This window comes from Choloepus didactylus, chromosome 17 (assembly GCF_015220235.1).
Source record: "Choloepus didactylus isolate mChoDid1 chromosome 17, mChoDid1.pri, whole genome shotgun sequence".
NCBI classification, from domain to species: Eukaryota; Metazoa; Chordata; class Mammalia; order Pilosa; family Megalonychidae; genus Choloepus; species Choloepus didactylus.
In genome coordinates, this window is record NC_051323.1 from 27,376,424 (window position 1) to 27,389,601 (window position 13,178).

At 41.2% G+C, this 13,178-nt stretch overlaps 1 long non-coding RNA gene across 1 annotated transcript in view; it reads left to right on the forward strand.

The window, feature by feature from the left end:
• Positions 1–1,518, forward strand: part of LOC119512578 — a 50,786-nt gene extending 49,268 nt beyond the window's left edge. The window contains exon 4 of the long non-coding RNA XR_005212407.1: positions 1,383–1,518. This is a non-coding gene — a long non-coding RNA (uncharacterized LOC119512578). The remainder of the gene's footprint in view (positions 1–1,382) is intronic.
• Positions 1,519–13,178: the final 11,660 nt, after the last annotated feature.

Sequence of the window (13,178 nt, forward strand, 5' to 3'; positions counted from 1 at the left end):
ATCCCTCTTGAAATCAAAAAGGAAGCATAAGAAAAAACATAAAGAAAGATACAAAGTATCTATCAAAGAGTACTAAGAGTACTACCAAACTAAGTCTATAGCATAAATTTTGTTGTTGGCAATTGACACAGTCCAGGCAAAATTTTTTTAAAGTAAGTAATTCTCTTGCACTGTCAATCTCTCCCTAATCTATACTTTGGGATTTCCTGCATAGGATTTGTTCCATTATGTATACAGGTGTGTGAGATGAAAAGTGGGAGGTTGAAGTGAGAATACACCATTGGTTGACTCCTGCAAACTGTTGAACTATCCAGGGAATAAAAATCTTGTAAGAATCAGTTTGTCCAACAGAAATCTGCTGAGAACCCACCTGTGACAACTCCGAGCATACAGAGATGAAGGGGACATACTTCCTGCCTCCAAGAACCACAGAGTCTCGTGGGGAGACAGGCAGGTCTGCTGTACCTATAGTACAGCATCACAGGTGCTCTAACATAGTATAAACTGTGACTAATTCTAATCTCTTGAAGTTGAACATCGAATCAGGTTATTAGCTTATCTGGCTTTCCCTTCCCCAAACTGGCTCTCAGTGGGATCCATTTGTAATGTTATGAAAATCACCAGATATCATTATGACTAATTATAAATGACACTGTCAGTTTGATACAGAAGCCTTTTTAGAAAGAAAATTCAGATCCTCCCATCAACATATGCCACTCTATTGGCAAAAGCTTTGATTAAAATACTATTTCATTTTCCTTGCTGACTTTGTTCTAGTCTTCAAAATGATTCTGTACGAGGCAAAAGATTCCTTAATTCCCATGGTAGTACTCTTAGTACTCTTTGATAGATACTTTGTATCTTTCTTTATGTTTTTTCTTATGCTTCCTTTTTGATTTTAAGAGGGATCCATCTTTTATAGCTCCACTTGCCTTTTCTGTAAAGAATTCTAAATCTTGGGGCTGTGGTGATGGTGTTGTGGTGGTGTAGCTCCGAAACATTGGGAAGTCAGGGCGACTCCATGACTGGGTTTTGTAAGAGTCTAAGCTGCTGGTCAAGATATCTCAGCAGAGTAAGCTTTTTGGGATCCAGAATTTATTTTGAAGAGTACAGCTGAGGAAGTTAAGAAATGGCATTGGAGGTCCAAGGATAAAAGGACCTTTGGATGAAAGTTATAGGAAGGTGGATTTGGGATGAAAACAAGGAAGGGTTTATCCTAGTTGGAGTCATCCAAGATTGGCTGAGGTAGTGAGCTTCCTGTTACTGGCAGAAACCAAGCAGAGGCAAGATGACAGTCAGGGGTTCTTAAACTGGGTGGGAGGTTGGACCAGATGAGCTCTATGACCCTTTGGGCTGAACTAAAGTTCTCACTCTGCTTTCAGCTGATGGAATAAACCTGGGCCGCAACATCACCTCTCCTGGATGCCATTTTCTCATTTCTACATTGGAAAGAAGGAGCAATTGTCAGAATCCTCACTGACCACTACTGGAAAACCCCAGATGCACGACAATGGGCCTCAAAGGCAAGTGAGCACAGTTTTAGGAGTTGAGCTTCTAGATCCATCAGCCCCATCTGATGACTGGGAATTACTTTCAGTTCCCAACACTGGAGACCAGCAAGGCTGGTTTGTCTTGTTGTAATTATTATTTGGATGACTATTTGGTTCATTCCTAAGCAAGTCTTGAATCAAGTCAGACCTGTTAATTGAATCAAGGTTATATAATCACATTTGGGCATTTAAATGCAAACCAATTATGTTAGAGCCCAAGAATCTTGTACACAAGGAGGGAGTTTAGGAAGTGTCAGGAATGTATGCAAATGCACAAAGTTTCACCTCCAAAGTGGAGGGTGGAGCATGCTAAGGCACTCCTGTTTCGGTGAGGTTGTTGTAATAGCTATTGCCCTGGGCACAATTCTGGGGAGATGTTGGAGACATCTCCAATAAGTATGACATCGACTTCACTACAGGCCACCAAACCCATTATATTTGGAACAAGTCTCCTCTGTGGCACTTGGCGGGCTTGTAAATGCATTATCAGAATCTGTGGGAGGTAATTGCAAGGAGGTCTTGTCCTTTCTGGTTATCAGCATTCCGTCCTCCTCTCCCCTGATGAACATATGCCATTGGGCCTGATTAGGCATTTAGTTTTTTTTACTTAGGTCTTTTCTAGTTTCCAATCTCAACCTCAGTGTCTCCTAATCTTGTACTCCTCAAATATTTACCCTCTATACAAAGAGAGAGGAAAGCAGGGGGGAAGCAGTGGAAAAGTTATTGACAAGTTAACATGGGGATCGCAATGTAAAGCAATCAATCAGGAAGAAGGCTCCAGACACAAGTTTCAAGTGCTTATTTAACTTTCTAAAATTCATCCAGGCTAAAAAGCCTCAGAGACCCCCAGCCTGTAGCCCCCCGGATTTTTTGTCCTCCTCACTTACAGGGTGAAGGATCAGATGCCCAGTCTGCCCAGCATTAAGAACTGACCTTGCGGGCTTTGTCAAGACTGTCTACCCTTGAAAGCCTCACAACCAGATGCCATCGCTGGAGATGTCACATTCTCAGAGGCATTTCCTACTTTCTAACCTTGTCTATGTCTCTTACATGAAACCATCAGCCACTTCTGAAGAGGGACATTTTAGGAGAGCTTCATCTTCATCCCCAACCTGGATAGAGAACCCTTGCAGACTCTCAGTTGTGAAAGGAAACGACCCCTCACTGGAGATGGAGTCGTTGGGGCAGATTTCTTTGTAAACAAACATCTGAAATGTGTGCAGGTGAGCTGGTGGGCGTGTGTGCCCTGTATGTAGCCTCTGGTCAAAGGACACTGGACTTCAGCAAGGCCAAATGAAACAGCAAGCTGCTGTTTTCAAAGAGGTTTCATTAGGTCTAAAGTTAACCTTAACTTTGGACTACTTTTCTCTTGCTAGGAATTACATTAAATGAGTCTATCTGGAACTGGAGGTCCTGATAACCACATTTTACTTGGTTTGACTTCTTGGTCTTTTGAGACTCAGCTATCAAAGGCTCCTGTTTGTTCTAGGTCAGTCTTTCACCTCTTTCCTCTCAGTGCATCTGTGGCAAAGATGAGCCATGACACCTGGCAGAGCTGGCAGGAATATTAAGTTTAGGCGGGGGTGTAGGTGTTGGCATGTCAGAGTAGATCTAAGAAAACATTCCAAACCAAACCTTCTATACTGGGAACTCAACCTCCAGGAAACACCAAAGATCAGGGCAACAATCTCACCTCTCAGAGGCAAGTTCAGGGTAAAGGCTGTTCCTGCTGTGTGCTGGAGCTCAGGAAACACGAAGGCTCACTCAGCCTGTGCTCAATCATTTGTTGGACTTCCATGAAGTACTCTGGAGTACCAGGGCCTGGGGAGGGGAGAAGAGAACACCATCCCTGTCCTGAAGCTCTGGGGTGGTGGCTGAAACCCCCAAAGATGCCTGCAAATCTGAGTTGTGGCCTGCATGTACTTGGCTGAAGGATAATGGTCTCAGGCCTAAACTTATTTGCATCATTTACCCAGAGGGCTCTGACCAGGAGGAGCTGGTTTCAGATGACATAAATCCCCAGAAATCACTTGCCTTCTTCCTATGACGTTTCTAAGAATGACTCTTGCCATGTGACCACAGACACAAGTGAAGCTTTTCTCCAATATCGTCATTGTGAATTCTAAACATCTGGAAGGGAGAGGTTATGACTGGGAATACCGACTTCCCAATGTAGCCCACTTGTCATTCTTCCAGATCTGCAAACAGGGGAAAAAAAAAAAAATTCATAGAAGAGTGAGTATTCTAAAAATAAAAAGTACCTTTCAAGTTATGAAATCTGGTCCTTATCATTGCTACTTTAAAGTATATGATGCCAGATCCAGAGTTCAAAACGTCTAAGTGGTTGGGAGCAGGTGTTTAGAACCAGCTCAGAGGAAAGTCTTGGGACATGGGTCTGTAATCACTTTCCCAGCAGTGTTCTGAGATCTTGGGATTCATAAACCCAAGTCTTCAAAATGATTCCATGCAACCTTCCTTTTAAGGAAAGTTGAGTCTAATTGTGGTTTTCCCTCCATCTCCTCATTTCTAATTCTACACATGATTCAAGACCAGCTCAAATGTAACCTCCTTGCAGAAGCATTTGTGATTGACTCCACCTGGCATTTTACCTCTCCCTCTTTGAATTCCCATCACACATAATCATACCTCTTTAGCATTTTCTATAAGGTAAGTTACACTTTTATTTTACATTGATAAATTTCAAAAGATTGAAATCTTATAGAGTATGTTTTCTAACCACAATGGAATAAAATGAGAAATCAGTAGTAATAAAATACCTGGGAAATCCTAATTATTTTGAAATTAAGTAACACTCTTCTAAATAACTGTGGATCAAAGAAGAAAATTTAAGGGAAATTAGAAAATATTTCAAATCGAATGACAGTGAAAACACAATATAACATATAAAAATTTGTACGGTGTAGGTAAAGCAGTGCTTAGAGAGAAATTAATAGCTTTAAAATTATTATAATAGAATAGAAGAAAGGTTTAAAATAAATTATCTAAATTTCCACCACAAAAAGGTAGAACTAGATGAAGAAATTAAACCTAAAGAAACAGAAGGAAGAAAAATAATACATATAAAAACATTAGAAAACAACCTAGAGTTTTTATCAAAGCCAAAGTTTGGTCATTTGAAAAATTTCATAAAATTAATAAATCTTTAGCAAGGTTGAACAAGGAAAAAAAGAGAAACTACAAATTACCAAGGTATGGCATGAAAGATGGGAGCTTATTACCAACCATACAGACATTATAATCATAATAAAGGAAAGCTATAAGCAACTTTATGCCAATAAATTTCACTTAGGTGAAATGGACAAATTCTTTGAAAAAACACAACTTATCAAAATTGACACAGGAAAAAATAGAAAATCTAAATAACTTTATATCTTATAAAGAAACTGAATTCATTACCAAAAATTTCCTGCAAAGAAAATTTCAGGCCTTGTTGGTTCAATTGTGAATTCTATCAAAACTTAAAGGAAAAAATACCAATCATGTACAAACTCTTTCAGAAAAAGAGGAGAGAAATTTATTTTCACAATTCATTTTATGAGGTCAGCATAATCCTAACACAACACTCAATGAAGAAATTTAAGGAAAAGAGCATGACAGGCCAATATACCTTGTGAATGTAGACATAAAAATCCATGGCAAAATATTAGTAAATTGAATTCAGCAACACATAAAAATGACCAAGTGGAGTCTATTCCCAGAATGTAAAGTTGGTTTAACGTTTGAAATGCAAAGTAATTCACAATATTAACACAATAAATGAGAAAAACTATAATCATCACAATAGAAACAGAAAAAGCATATGACAAAATTCAGCACCCATTCGTGGATAAAAACTCTAGAAACAGAAGGAAACTTCCCCAATCTAATGGGCATCTATGAAAAACCTAGAGCTAACATCATATATAGTGTTGAGCTACTGAACTTTCCCACCTAAGACAAGGAAAAAGAAAGGTTTGTCTGCTTCTAGCATTTCAATTCAACCTTGTAACTGGATGGTCTTAGCCAGTGCAATAAGACAAGAAAACAAATAAAGGAATTAAAGATTGGAAACAAAGATGTAAAACTGTCTTTAATTGTGATAGGATTGTTTATGTAGATAGTCCAAAGGATACAAAACCAATATACAAAAATGAATTACATTTCTACATAATAGTAACAAAAATTGGAAATCAAATTCAAAACAAAACAATTAGGAATATATTTAATAACAAGTATGCAAGACCTTTGCATTTAAAAACTGCAAACATTACTGAGAGAAATTAAAGAACCTACTAGATGGAAAGATATACCTCATGGATTGGAAGATTCAACATCAGTATGATGTCAAGTTTACTGAAAATAATATAAAGATTCAACACAATTTCAGTTGCAACCTCAACAGGCTTTTGTAGAAGTTGACAGGTTTATCCTATAATTTATTTGGAAATAACAAACAATTAAGAAGTCAAAGCTGGAGGACACAAACTACTGGATTTCAACACATATTTTGAAGCTATGGTAATCATGATAGAAAGCTATTTGGGTAAGGGCATAGCTGGATCCAGACTCATGTGATTTCATCAGCCGTCAGTCTCTCCACGTCCCTTGGCACTTCTATTTTTTTCTGTTGGCTTTCTTCAGGCAGCCTCTAATTATGTGGTGACCCCTTAGTTCTAGGCTTACAGTCTCCTGGTTTCAAGTCTTGCAGAAAGAGAGGACCCCTTTCCTGATCATTCTAGCAAGAGTTCTAGGATTAACTCTGAATTTTACTAATCTGGGCCAAAAATGCATCCTTAAGCCATTTGCTATGGCCAAAGGATGAAATGCACTGATTGGCCAGGACAGGGTTATGTTTCCACCTGGCATGGAAAAAAACCATTGGGTGTGCCCCTACATTGAACTGCCCCATAAACCTTGTGCTCATGGTTGTTGCAAATGGCAGCACTGCAGGTGGGCTGCCCTGATGGAGACAACAGCTTTTGCCTACCCCCAAGAGCTATTATCAGCTGAGCCTCACTCCCATGAACCCTGAGAGAGCACTCAAGCTCCTTGTTTCCCTTCATGTTACATAGAAAGATGTAGGGCCTCCCACAGTTTTCACTCCCCCTGAAATTTAAGCATGTGTGAAGCAGATACTGTCAGTGTGCCAACAATATTTTCCAGGGCCTTAGCACTGTGTGAACCCCAGAAAGATTTCCAACTGCATGAAGGCTTTCTCTGGCAGCTGGAGCCTGCTCTGTGCTAATGATAGTCCAGAAATTCCACAGAATTAATGCTTCCCAAGCTCTGGAGCAGTCCTCTACCAATGGCTGATGGAAATTGGTGTAGAAATGGCTCCTCAGGTAAAATAACTCTGAAGTCACTCTCCTACACTGACTCCCAGAGCTCCCTAGCAGAATTAAGCTTGGGTTACCCTGGTGGTAATTGGCTTGAAAACACACCCTTCACTTCCCTGTTATCACTTCCCCACTTTCCTACTGTGTCACCTGGGACATCTTCCAAATAAATTGTTTGCACTCAAATCTTTGTCTTAGGGTCTCTTACTGGGGGAACCTAGGCTAAGACAGAGTCTGTCTTGCTGTGTGTGCATGTGTGTGTGCACATGTGTGTTCTGTCTGCATAGCACCTCTCTCTCCCACTGGGAAAAATACCCTCCTCCTCTAGGGGTGGCTCTACTCCTTCCCCAACAACCATGTGGTCCAAATGGAGGCTGTGTCTTCTTACATGATTCAACTAACATGGACTCAGTGATCGGTCTAGGTGATGAGCAGAAAACCCAGAAAGAGCCAGAGCATCTCAGGAACTCTTGCCAAGAAGTAACTCACCATCTGTAAAATGATGTTTGTGATTCTAGACCCCTTTTTGAATATGATAGATTTCCTCTAATAATGGCATACAGGGAAACTGAGGCTTCTCTCCTCTTTATGTCAGCTGGCTCTGCTATGGGTCCATGGGTCACCTTGCCAGAAGGTGGAGTTCACCATCCTGGTTATGCACTGTCTTCATTTTTCAGGGTTGCTATAACAAATACCACAAACTGGCTGGCTTAAACAATAGGAATTTATTGTCCCTGTGGTTTGTGACCTTCTGGTGGTGGCTTGCAGGCAGTTCATAACAGCCTCTGTCTCCATCACACGGCCATCTCTCTCCCTGTCTGTCTCCTTCTGTGTCCTTATAAGGACTTCTGTTATGTTGGGCTAAGGCCCACTGTGATTCAGTTTGGTGTCACCTTAATTAATAGGATCTTCAAAGATCCTGTTTAGAAATGAGTTCACATTCACATGATCAGGGGTTGGGACATGAACACGTCTTGGTGGGGGGCATGATTCCATCCATAACACACACCATTGCCGTGCTCATCCTAGCACACAGCACAGTGCCAGGCCCCAGGTAGGCACTTAATGGAATGTATGAAGGTGGATGATGACATGTGGTATGAACAACCACCTCAGGGACTTGAGAGGATTTGAGGGGAGCTTTTCCCTGCGGGTCCATGGCCTAAGAACAGCCAGGCCAGTGCCTTCAGGACCAGACTTTTCTCCTGGTCTACATACTAGACAAAACTAATCGTTGGGTGTGTAAGAAAATTCATTGGGTATCATGACTGGTTAAAGCCATCTTAGAAAGCAAAGCGGCTGTATGAATGAAAACATCATAAAGTTGTACCCCACTCCTGTGTGTTTACCCAAAAGAAAAAATATACACACACAAAGGAGTTAGTTTCTATGATATGAATGGAAGTACTATTGCAAATACCGTAAACATTTTACTGCAGGGAGAAGTAGGCAAATCGCCATACATAATGTATGTAGATGTTTGCCAATTATGGATGTAAGAACAGAGAAAACTGTACCCACTAGAATTCCTGTCAAGGAGAGCACACTGTCTTTTCTGGAGAGAAGCTCCTCGACATGACATGTAAGAGCAGGATTCTTAAGTGTTGGAAAAATTATTCTGCCTGAGAAATGGGAAAAAATGTGTTTGGACACCAGAGAGGAGGTTGAAGAGAGAGAAGTGGGGCTGGAATGAAGAGGACAAGCAAGACAACCTGCATTGGAATCTCCTCCTGTAGCACCTCATTGCTCACCTTGTACATAAACTTTTTTTTTCGGAGGGGGGGAGTTAAATCATTTTATAGGAAAAATAATTGAAGATATCTTTAAATAAGAAGAATAAGAAATAAGACAATACTTTTGTTGCCCCAAGTTTTAAATTGATTGGGATATGTCTGCTCTTCTGCAGGTATGATCATTTATGTGGTGATCCTTGACAGGTGGACTTGGATCTTTGGTTATCAGTTTTTATTTTATACCGTTTTATGGAGATACATTCACATACCCTACAATCGTCACAGTGTACAATCAATTATTCACAGTACCATCATATAATTGTACATTCATCACCAGAATCAATTTTTGAACATTTTCCTTACTCCAAAAAAATTTAAAATAAAACTAAAAAAGAACACCTAAAACATTCCATCCTCCCCACCCCACCCTATTTTTCATTTAGTTTCATCTTTCTACTCATCTGTCCATACACTGGATAAAGGGAGTGTGAGCCACAAGGTTTTCACAATCGCACAGTCACACCGTGTAGGCTACGTAGTTATGCAATTGTCTTGAAGAATCAAGGCTACTGGGTTGCAGTTTGACAGTTTCAGGTATTTTTTTCCAGCTATTACAATACACTTAAAACTAAAAAGGGATATCTATATAGTGCATAAGAATGCCCTCCAGAATAACCTCTTGATTCCATTTGAAGTCTCTCAGCCACTGAAACTTTATTTTGTTTAATTTCTCTTTCCCCTTTTGGTCAAGAAGATTTTCTCAATCCCACAAATGCTGGTTCCAGGCTCATCCCCCAGAGTCATGTCCCATGTTGCCAGGGAGATTTACACCCCTGGGAGTCATGTCCCACATAGTGGGGAGGGCAGTGAGTTCACCTGCAGAGTCAGCTTATAGCGAGAGGCCACATCTGAGCAACAAAGAGGTTCTCTGGGGGAGACTCTTAGGCATAATTATAACTAGGCCTAGCCGCTCCTTTGCAGTTACAAGCTTCATAAGGGCAAGCCGCAAGATTGAGGGATCATCCTACTAAATTGTTAGTGAGAATAATGGGAATAACCCAGGTAGGGAAGTCCAACATTTCCGCATTTTCTCCCAGTTCCTCAGGGGGGTCCTGCAAATACATTTTTATTCTCTGCCCAAATTACTTTGGGATGTATCGGGATTTCACACTAACCTGAGCAAACCTACCAGATCTCACTTCCTATTCAAAGTTCCATGTAATTATGGCATTTGAATAAACTGACCGTACAAGTTAATTGTTTAGTGTGCTGCAGAAAATATATATCCTGCACCAAATAAATCTCTCTTCCCTTGGTCTCACACAGAAGCTGAAGTTTTAAAACACAGTCAATATCTTCCTTTACCCGTTGGCCTGATTTGCCTTAGTCCTAACCAGATCCATTTCATTCATATCTCTAATTGAAGTCTGAATTCTTTTTCAGCTTTTAGAAACTTTTAAAGTGAACAGACAATAAGCTATACAAATCAGGGGTGAATAGCTTGATGCATTCTTACAAAGAAAACACACCCATATAACCATCACCCAGATCAAGATATAGGACATTACCTGTAACCCAGAAGCTGTTCTTGTGCCCCTTTGCAGTCACCCCCCACCCCCAAAGATAACCACTATCCTGACTTTTATCTCCATACAGTGGTTTTGACTGTTTTGGAACTTTTTATAAAGGGATCATAGAGAATGTATTATTTGCATCTAATGTCTTTGACTGAACACTATGACTATGAGTTCTATCCATATTGTACAGTGTAGAAATACTTTGTTCTTTTTCATCACTGTCTAGTATTTCATTGAACGACAATACTGTAACTGATTTATTTACCCAAGCCTTCATTTAAGACACTCCTTTACTGGTTTAATGTAGACAGAAAAGAGGCACCTCATGAGCATGGAGGCAGAGAGAAGCTTGAGGAAATTCACTGTTAGAAGTCACAGAATTGGAAAGATGTTTTGGACTGTCATGGACCTTGAAACTGGAGTTTGGGGGAAACTTGATCTAACTCTCCAAAGAGAAGGGAGGACTCTGGATTGCACCGACTCTGTGGCAGTCACTATGCTAAGCACTTTACCTTCCTTGCTCCATTTAATTCTTATCACAACTCCTCTAGGTATCATTAGCCCCATTTTAAAGATGAGGAAACTGAGGCTCTGTGAGATTAAGTGATTTTCCCAACTGCAGTGAATATATAGAAATATGGGGAAGTATTGAAAAAGAAAAATGTTGAATAAAATTTGTAATAAAATTATCCACTTGATAATTATGGGTACAAATACAAGAAGGGATGGATACATAAAAGATTAAAAAAAGGTTCTGTTAAGGTTATTGAAATGACAGAATTAAAAAAAAATCATTCACCATTATATTGATTTTTTTAAACATTTGAATCCTTTGCACCTCCCAAACCACCATGTTCATCCCTTTCTACTCTGTTTTGTCCTTTATGTCCCTCTCCTTTTCTGATTCCCAGCCTTCAGATCAGATCAGATTGCCTGTCTGATTTCTCCTGTGATCTTATGTTCTCCAAATAAGCACACACCCTGTTTTGTGAGATGAGGCCTCTTTTTGGAGTGTCAGCTCTTTGCTTAGGAAGCCTTGCTCTGGTTTGATAATCTTCTGCTTTAAACTCATAAAAACTACTGGGGCATTTATGGTTCTGTATAAATATAAACATCACCTTGCATCATGGAGACAGGCCCCTCCCCACCCTCAGCCGGTGAGGCTGGTTTGTACCACCTGGTACAGCCATACTCAGAAAGTGCCAACCTCACACAGAGACAGAACTGGCTCCTTGGCATGTTGAAGCTGGAGACAGCAGCTTCTGAGATAGGGATAGGTGGCTGTGCAGCTGGCAAACCTCTGCTTTCCAGATTGACTTTGCCCACTGTATCATTACAGATATTGATTCAGCCATTGTAATTAAGACCCCCAAATTATGGAGGCTTAACCAAGGCAGAAGTTGACTTCTTTTTTTCTTAAGCAGTCCAGGACAGATGGAGGGGCTCCACTGGGTTGGGGCCCAGATTCCTTCAGTTTTGTGGCTTTGCTGTACTTTGGGTGTTTCCCTCATCTGCTTTGTCCAGGATGGCTCACCACTATGTCCACATCCCAGCCAGAGATGGGGGAGGGTGAAATCACCACCACCACGACTATCACCACCATCACCATGACTACCACCATCACAACCACCAACACCAACATCACTATCACCATAACCACCATCACCACCACTACCACCACCACCATGACTACCTCCACCACCATTGCCGCCACCACAACTATCAGCATCATCACCATTACTACTACCACCACCACCACCATCACCATGCCCCTCCCTTTAACAGCGTGTCTGGGTACTGTACCCATCAACCCTGGCATCAATAATATGGCCACAATGCAGGACCGTGGCCACAGAGGGCAGTGGTTAAGCATGTGACTCTGGAGCTAGACTACCTGGATTCAAAATCTCACTCTATCACTTACTAGCTGATTAAACTTGGGCAGAAAACCATCCACTCCATGCCTCAGTTTCATGATATAAAATGGGGACAATGATGATAAAAACAGTATTCTCCCCATAGCACTGTTGTGAGGATTCAATGAGCTATTATGTGGAAAGTGCCAAGAATAGTGTCTGGCACACAGTGGGTGCTTAATATATATATATGTAAACATTTATAATTATCATCGAAGTTTCTGCAACACAAAGTGGTAGTGGGGATGGTGGTGATGGTGGTGTTGGTGTTGGTGGTGGTTTGGTGGCAGTCATGGTGAGGTGGTGGTGGTGGTAATAGTTGTGGTGATGATGCTGATAGTTGTGGTGGCGGCAATGGTGGTAGAGGTAGTCATGGTGATGGTGGTAGTAGTCGTGGTGGTAGTGGTGGTGATGGTGGTGGTGGTAGTTATGGTGATAGTAATGGTGTTGGTGGTGATGGTGGTAATCATGGTGATGGTGGTGGTGGTGGTAGTAGTCATGGTGATGATGCTGATAGTTGTGGTAGCGGCAATGGTGGTGGAGGTAATCATGGTGATGGTGGTAATGGTGGTGATGGTGGTTATGGTGATAGTGATGTTGGTGTTGGTGGTTGTGATGGTGGTAGTCATGGTGATGGTGGTGATAGTCGTGGTGGTGGTGATTTCCTAAAGAAGAAAAGATACCAAGCTGACAAAACAGTGAGTGATTTCTCTAAGAGTTCATGAAAATCAGGCCAGAGTTTACTGGGAAATCCCACCTCCCTGTTGCAGGTCCTTGCAATCCAGGGCTGAGCTCATTCAGGGCACTCAGGGCACCCTGGAGATACCTACCAGTGTCAAGCAGCCCCACCTTCATTGCAACTATTCCCAGCACAGAGCCAAGCCAGAGCTGATCATGTCAATTCCTAGGCAATCTGATCTGGAGCTGGGCCAACCACAATCAGTTCTGGGTTGAGAAGATGACATCCACTCACTCTATGGTGAGATGTCAAAGGTCCCCAGACCAGGAACAATAATCGTGTGCCCCCCAGCCATAAACACAGACAAACAGGACCTAGGATTCTGCC